Source organism: Heterocephalus glaber, unplaced genomic scaffold, assembly GCF_053883595.1.
Source record: "Heterocephalus glaber isolate CG9 unplaced genomic scaffold, H.glaber_assembly_v1.0 deba00001456, whole genome shotgun sequence".
Taxonomy (NCBI): Eukaryota; Metazoa; Chordata; class Mammalia; order Rodentia; family Bathyergidae; genus Heterocephalus; species Heterocephalus glaber.
In genome coordinates this window covers 1,010,378-1,019,112 of record NW_028258304.1, presented here as the reverse complement: position 1 = coordinate 1,019,112, position 8,735 = coordinate 1,010,378, and the positions used below count along the sequence as shown (strand labels likewise).

Below are 8,735 nucleotides of genomic sequence, written 5' to 3'. Positions count from 1 at the left end.
TCCTTCTTCCTTCTTTCCTTCCTTCCTTTCTTTCTTTCTCTTTTTTGTACCCAGGATCGAACTCATGACCTTGCACTTGCAAGGCAGGCTTGGTGCCACTGAGCTAAATCCCAGGCCCCTCATTCATTTTTAAAATATCTACTGTTTTAGTTCTGAGCCATGATCAGTGCCAGCCTGTAGATCTTTGTATGAATTAGAAAAGTCACCCCCTTGCTCAGACACTTTACTGCCACCTGCTGGAAAATAATTGAAAGAAACATAAATCTACAATAGGTTATAAATAGAGCCCCCTAGAGTTGTGCAGCATATAAGCTCATAATCATTTATAGTATCCTTTCTTTGACACTAACATGATTCAGCTATTAAAAGTGCCTGTCAAAGAAATAGTTTAGGATTTTACACACAGAAACTGTATGTCCCATGTAAGACAAGTCAAAATCTCACTATATTCTACATTGATCAATTGCAATTGGAATTCTTGATTTCATAATTTAATTTTATTAAAAATGAAAGTGACCAAAAGAAGATGGATTGAAGGAGGAAAAGTAAAGAAGTCATAGTGTATGAGAACTGGTTAAAAACAAAAACTACACTAGGAGTGAACCAGAGAGCTCTCTCTAGATATTTCATTGATGTTAAGAGAAGAGAAATCAGACTGAATCTGTGTTTCTCCAAAGAGCAAAACTGGGTCCAGTGAGTGGAACTGTATAGACTTATGAGATCAAATGGCTGGAAGTGTCCCTTGCTGGTCACTTAACCATCTCCCACTAACAGAGCATTCTTCCAAAAGGGCTTCCTAGAAGTCATCCTGCCAATGCATCTTCAGGGCAGGTACAATTCATCTATCTTTAAATGATCCTAAAGTGTTTTTAATTGCTCAGGCTTCTTCAACTCCGTCATTCCTTCACTAATTGGCTGCTTTCTTATGACTAGTAAGTTTCAGAGTCAGTTTCTCTCCATAAGGAAGAAAGTTTTGCAGCCAAGGTTTCTACCCAAAGGCATCAAATAGAAAATGAATAAACGGACCAGGGATGTAGCTCAATGACACAGTGCCTGCCTGGCAAGCTCAAGGTTCTGAGTTCAATCCCTAGTACTGGGGGTGGGGGAGAGGGGAAAGAAGATGGATAACCATCTTTCAGGAATTATATCCTTCATTGATAAAATGAAAAAGTTACACCTGGAAAATCTCCACTTTCTTTCCTACTATCCAGATAGAGTGTGGCCTAAGGGCTACAAAATTCAGAGTAGAAAGTTGCCGCCAGATTTCTTCTCTGAATTCTTCACCTTCCTTGTACACATGTGTACAATGTGTTTGAATTTACCATAATTAATTTAATCAGTCCCCAACTTATGAGCCTTCAGGTTTTCAATTTTTCATTACAAACCATACCACAATAAGTATCTTTCCTTATCCCTCTGAGGCATGTATGTAGTTTTATAGATTAAGTTCTTAAGGATAAAATTGCAAGTGAAAAGAATAAACATTGCAAACTTAATCCTCCTGAATGATTCGCATCAATTTATACTTGTATCCACACCAATAAAATCATTTCTGTCAAACTGATAAATATGTATGTAGATTTGAACTTCTTTTATTAGTAGTGAGGTTGAGCATCTTTTTTTTTTTTTTAATTTTAAAAAGGTTACTCAAAAAGGCAACCTTTTGAGGTCTCAATTTTGGTCATTTATATTAGAACATGAGGAAAGTGACAATGAACAGGAATGGGTATTAAAAGAATCCTAGGCTGCTACTAGAAAATAAAATACAATTTAAAAAATGTTCTCTGCCATGTTCACAAAGGTGGCAATAACTGCATGTATAAGAGAAAGGCTATAAACTCATAGAAAAGATCAACTCTGGCTTCTAAACAAATTACAAAATTGATTTTGTCTTTATACCCTTGAGTGTTATACAAAAAAATGTAAACCTGTGGACCTAGTTACCAACAACACTTATCTTCCTAAGCCCAGGTGTGGCCTTAAAGTTTGGCCTGAGCTAGTTTTATCTTCAAGTTTTCTCCAAGTTTGTCCATGAACTCAAACATATTCAAGTAGTCAGAACATTGCACATTGGGTAAACCTTTAATGCAAGCAGCCAAGTCCTTGGTCATAAAGCCAGCCTCAATGGTCTCAATGCAGACTTCTTCTAAAGCTTTTGCAAAGAAGCTGAGCTCGGTATTGTTATCAAGCTTTTCTCTGTGGGCCAACCCTCTGGATCAGGCAAAAATGGAAGCAATAGGATTGGTGGAGGTCTCCTGTTCCTTCTGGTACATGTAGTAGTGCCGTGTAACAGTCCCGTGGGCAGCCTCTGCTTCTACTGTTTTGCCATCTGGACAAATCAGCACGCCAGCCATCATGCCAAGGGACTAGTAACCTTGAGCAATAGAATCTGACTGTACGTCGCCATTGTAGTTTTTACCGGCCCAGATGAAGCCTCCCTCTGATTTCATAGCTTGGGCCACCATATCATCAATGAGCCTGGGCTCATACCAGATCTTCTGGGCTTCAAACTGGGATTTGTACTGCTTGTCATATATCTCCTGAAAGATGTCTTTGAAGCATCCATCATATTTCTTCAGAATAGCATTTTTGGTGCTCAGATACAAAGGCCAACCCTTAGACAGCGCCATTTGGAAGGAACTGTGTGCAAAATCTTTAATTGACTTATCTTGATTGTACACCCCCATGGTGACACCACCACCCTCTTCAAAGTTATGGGCCAGGTATGTCACCTTCTGGACTCCATCCCTTGGTGTGTAGGTTATCTCTACTTTCCCAGGCCCAGGAACAACAAAATCAGTCACTCTATATTGATCCCCGTAGGCGTGACGACCGATGATGATGATGATGGGTTTTACCCATCCAGTCACAAGCCGGGGGATATTTTTACAGATAATAGCTTCCCTGAAGACAGTGCCACCCAGAATATTTCAGATGGTGCCATTTGGTGATTTCCACATTTGTTTCAACTTGAACTCCTCAACTCTCTTCTCATCAGGGGTGATGGTAGCACACTTGACACCAACGGTGTACTTCTTTATAGTTTTTGCAGCATCCTCAGAGACCTGGTCATTGGTGGCATCCCGATTCTCTATACCTAAGTCATAGCTATGCAGATCCAGTTCCACAGAGGGAAAAATGAGGTTTTCTTTAATCAATTCCCAAATGATTCATGTCATTTCATCTCCTTGCATCTCTACCACAGAACCGCCATGGATTTTTTTGGACATTTTTACTGATGATAAACCTCAGGGCGAGGCTCTCTGGCGAGCAGAGGGGCGGCCACGGTTCGCAAACGGGTGCACCCAGTCGGCACCCCAGCTTCCAACACCCAACCCGGTCAGACTACGGACTAAAGGGAGTGAGCATCGTATGTTTATTGGTTTGTATGAATTATTCTTCCTAACCTTTGCCCATTGTATTGAACTGTCAATATTTTGTAAATATTCTTTATATTTTATAGATATTGATGATACATGTATGTATATATAAAATAAATATTATTTCCAGTCTTGCATTTACTTTTTTAGGTAATTTAGCTATTTTTCAAAACAGAAGTTATCAGTGAAATCAAATTTAATAAAATCTGACAATGTTTTATAACTTTAAGATTTTATGCCTGTATTAGTGTTTCAAATAGAAAGATTATGCAAATATTCTCCAATATTTTTATAGTAGGATGTTTCATATTTGATTACTTAGTCTTAATTGTTTTGTATGTGGTATTAAGTAATTATAGACACTATATTTTCAAATATGTATTTAATTATTCTAATCCAACTTATTTTTTAGACTTTTTCCTTACTAGCACAATTGCCACTTTTTTACATACTTTATTCTCATACATTTACACATTCATTTATTTTTATACTCTTTATTCTCTTCCATTACGTGACTTTCTTTGACTTTCTTTTTCTCTATTTCTATCATACAATTTTCATTGCCGTGGCTTTATCGTATTTTGGGCAGTTTATAGAATAAATTTCCTCTTAATATTTTTTTTCACAAAATGAGAATTGATTTGCCATGTTAGAATGTTTAAATCCCATTGAGCTTTTTGTTGTAATTAAATTAACAGAGCAATTTGGGAAGAACTGACATTTTTACATGATTAAATTTACCCATCTAAGAACTATTTTTAAAATTTTACATTCATCTTCATTTATTAATTCAAATAGTCTATATCCTTTGAGAAAATTATATATGTTTATGTAATATATTTCTTGTTAAATTTGTTACTAGTTGTTTTGTAACAAGGCATGTTTTTGAATGATTTTTAAAAATTTTAATTTTCTAGACATTATTGTCAGTCTGTACAAAATCTATCACTTTTTAGGGTTTTATATAGATTTAGTCTGGCTTCCTCATAGAACTTGATGGTTAATTCTCTTGAATATTTCAGTTACTTGCATCATACACAATAATGACAGTTTTCCTCTTTTGATCTGTCATATGAGCTTCTCTATTTGATACCCTAATTGTTTCAGCTAGAACCTTTAGAACAATAATATATACAGTGATGATGGATATCTTTGTCTTACTCTTGATTTTAATGGTGTTTCTAGTGCTTCACCATTAAGAATATTGTTCAGTTATCATATGATAGATAATTTTATCAAGTTAATAAACTTGATTTTCCTGGCTATGTATTTTTATAAGGAATATTTTGCCAAATAACATTTGAACATTTGTTGTAATGATAATTTTTTTCTTTAACCTATTAATATAAGTTAATAGGTTTCTTCTCCTCCTACTATTCTTTCTTCTCCTTTTCTACTTTTTTTGCAGTGCACGGGATTGAATCCAGGGCCTTGAGCATTCTAGGCTAACAATCTACCATTGAACCCATCTCATAATAATTTATTTAGGATTTTTATATCCTATAAGTTGGCCTATATTTTGGTGTCATCTGATTTTAGTATCAGGGTTAAATGAGTCTCATAAAATTAACAGAGGACTTTATCTCTAAGGACAGATAAGAAATATTTGCCCTTTGGAAATATGATAGAACTTAATTCCCGATTTGTCAGGGCTGAAGTCTTTTGGGTGTTAAATATTTTATTGCTTTAGCATTTTCTGCTGTGAACGTTTTAGGTCCCTGCTTTCTATTAAGACAATTTTGCTATTTATATTAGTCATGAAAAGTGCTAATTTCATCTAAAATTTGAAGTTTACTGACCTAAATCTACAGGTGATAGTAAAAAATTTTTAATTCCCTTTCATGTCAGTAATTTCAACTTTCTTATTTATAAAATTATATATTTGTATTCTTTTTTACTCCTTTTTTTTTTCTTTCCAGTCTCAGAAGAGATTTGTCTCTTTAAAAAGAATCTTTTCAAATAAACTCCACAAATAGGAAGATCATAATACTTCATCCATCTCAGCATTCTCAGTGGCTCTGGATAGGGACCAGGTACATACTAAGCATGACATACATGTATGCTTATTATGTGGTAAATCCTTGATTTGATTTTTCTATATAATTCTATTTTTCCCCTAAGCCTTTAATTTCTTCTTCCCATTTTCTTTTTTAATTTATTTTTTATTTTTTATTAGTATGTTTTGCAATACATAATGATTACATTAATCAGGAGTTGGTATATGTATATAACACGTCTTAATTCTTTTTACTTCTCCTTCTTCCTACCCCATCTTTTTCTTTGATTTTCTTTTGATGTTTCATTGTTTCTTTTCTAGTTCATGGAGTAAAACTATCAGTGACTTCTATTTTTATTTACAACAAAATAATTAAAACAATGAATTCTACTCTGAGTGCAGCTTTGGCTTTATCATATACATTTGATATATTGTGTTTTCTTTGTTATTAATTTTAAAAGTTATTTCCAAGTGATTTTATTTTTACTATTCCTAATTTTGTTGCACTATGATAGGCCTTTGCTGTTTATAGAGAATTTGTCTATATACATGTATGAGGTCGATTTTTGTAAATTCAAAGATAATAAAAAAGTTTTTTTACATGGTTGGGTATGAAGTTCTATTATATACATTAAAACCAACTTTATAATTGTCCTATTTAAATTCTTTTGAGTGTCTATCCCATTGTGAAAGAAGCGTATTAAAACTTCATATCATTACTATGGTTTCATTAAATTCTCACATTTTGAGCAGTTTTTACCTTTCTAAGCCTACTTTTCAATACATAAAATTTCATTAATATTGTAGATTTTGGTGGTTATAACTTTTATAAATAAAAATCATTCCATTTTTCCAATTTTCCTTGAATTCTACTTATTCTGAGATCAATATTGCTATTCTGGTTCAATTTTTTCCTCATTTTGGATCTGTTTGGTTTAGATATTTCTCTTATAGATAGCACAATACTGGATTTGGCTTATATAGCCAGTCTAAGATTCTTTTCCTTCAGAGGATTTAACTTAGTCACACTTATTATTATTACTTTTTTATATGATTACACCTGTCGTATTTTGTCTTCTGATTTTACTTAAGTTTTTTCTTATTTTCCCTGTTCTAAATTTTATTAGATAATTTTTTGTTCCTTTTAATCTCAAGTAGTTTTAAAGTTCTATATTCTATATCTGTCCTGCTATGGATTATCTTTAAATTTTAGCCAATAAATATGAATCAAATATGTATATCAATAAATACATGCTACCTCAGAAAACAAAATGAACATGTTAATATATTGTTTGGATTGTGTTCTACCTGTGTTTCTTAACCACCTACTTTTTTACATTTATGCTTTTCTTCTATCATAATATTTATATTAATTTCAAAATCTTTTCTAACTTTTTTTCAGTCATTTTGGAAGATCTTTGGGAGACAGAAGAGACTCAACTTGCCATCCTTATTCTGAACATCCAGAAACTGTAGATGAAAGCCCCAAGGGGGGTGGTCTGAGGAAACCAAGGAATGGGCTTCTGGGCTAGGAGAACAGAATGCGCAGAGTAGTTGGACCCTAAGCATCATTTGTAGGCAGAAAGAAGTGCCACCTGGGTCAGGGGAGACACTGGCTGGTGTAGCCCTGATCATGCAGAACAAGCATGCAATGCCAAAGAGTTTGAACTTTGTTCTGCAAACTTTGGGAGTTGTAGAAGTGGGAATGAGGTAATTGAGTTTTGTGTTTCAGAAATATCACTGGGGAGGCAAGGTGGGGGAAGGTGCATGTGTACTGGGAAGCCAAACACAGGCAGAAGAAGATCACTGTACTAGAGGAAGCAAGAGCTGCTGCTGGGAGACTGAGAGGAAATAGACCCCAGAGAGAGCAGAAATAATATTCACTTGAACTTGAGGACCTACTGGATACAGGGGATAAAGCAGAAGGAAGAGTCAGGGATGAGTCAGAGGTTTCTGGTTTAGGCAACTCAGAGGATTATGTTGCTATTCATCAAGAGAGAGAACACAGGAGGAGAAGCAGGTTTGGGGGAAGAGAATGATCTCAGGCTTGAACTTACTGCTTTCTAAGTTGCCTGCAAAAATGACAAACTGTTGATGTCAATAGGTTGGGCCAACAGTTGGGTCTAGGTCTCAAGAAGATACATCTGGGTGTCATCAGTATGTGTGGTCATTAATGCCAACATCGATAAGATTGTCCTGGAAGCGGGCACAGCAAGCAAGTCTGGCTTCATGGGTATGTGACCATGCAGAGTCCTGTGCTCAGAAGGACCCCATTCTGGATTTCATGCTCTGCTGTTACAACCTTGAATTTCTTGGGGCTAGGGATTTAGCTCAGTGGTTCTGGCGCCTACCCCGAAAGCACAAGGACCCAAGTTTGATCCCCGCTACCAAAAAACAAACAAAAACCAAAAACAATCTTGAATTTCTTAATAATTTTTTAGCTAGTGGCCCATATTTTCATTTTGAGCTGGGCTCTGGAAGTTATATAGTGATTTCTGAGAGTAAGGAAGACAAAGACAAGCCCAAGCTGAAAGAGTTGAACAGTGCAAGAGAAACCCATAAGGCTACAGTGGAACCCTGAGCCAGGTGGTTGGAGGTGCTGAGGAGGGGATCATGGCAAAGAGAAATGAGAGTCCCATAGGTGCTACGTCATCCAGAGGGGTTGATGACCTCGGAGGATAGGTGGGCAGCAGCAAGGCTGCACTTTCTACAGTGTAAAAGGGATAAAGAATTCACAGACAACACAAGTTCACAAAACAAACTTCCACTGGCATGATACAATATGTAGAAAGATCCAGATTCTGACCACTGCTTAACATTGTTCTTATTCAACCCTTCATTGGCTGCCATCTGGACTACAACAGTATCCTCCTGATACTCTGCTTCATCTTTGCCCCTGATGGTCACAGTGATTATGCTGGAACCTAAGCATAATTAAATCATGTCTCTGACCAGACCCATTGAAGGGTTCTCACCTCAGCAATGAAAGTCTTTACTGCAGCCTTAAGGCCCTTCATTCCCTGATCCCTGTTGCCTACCATTTTCTTCTTCACTCATTTAGCTCCAGCCACTCTGACCTCCTTGACTTCTTTCCTCATTCTCAGCTGGAGCTTTGTCCATCCCATCCCTTGGCAAGGATGCTATCCAGCCATAGGCACCCTGGCTAATTCCTCTCTTGCTTGGGCTCTGCTCAGATGTGCCCTTCCAGTGCATCCTCCATGGCCAGGCTGTCTGTGTCTGTTCCCCCTACCTTGCATTATTTTCCCTACACCCTTAATACCACCTGACTTTAGTTATTTCTTCACTTTATGTCTTCCCATCCCCTGGAGAGGAGATGTTTGGGTTTCTATGCAGTTCAT

The 8,735-nt window shown here is 36.3% G+C and overlaps 1 pseudogene; it reads right to left on the bottom strand.

Moving 5' to 3' along the window:
• Positions 1–1,713: 1,713 nt before the first annotated feature.
• On the bottom strand, positions 1,714–3,280 carry LOC101715218 (isocitrate dehydrogenase [NADP] cytoplasmic pseudogene; annotated as a pseudogene).
• Positions 3,281–8,735: the final 5,455 nt, after the last annotated feature.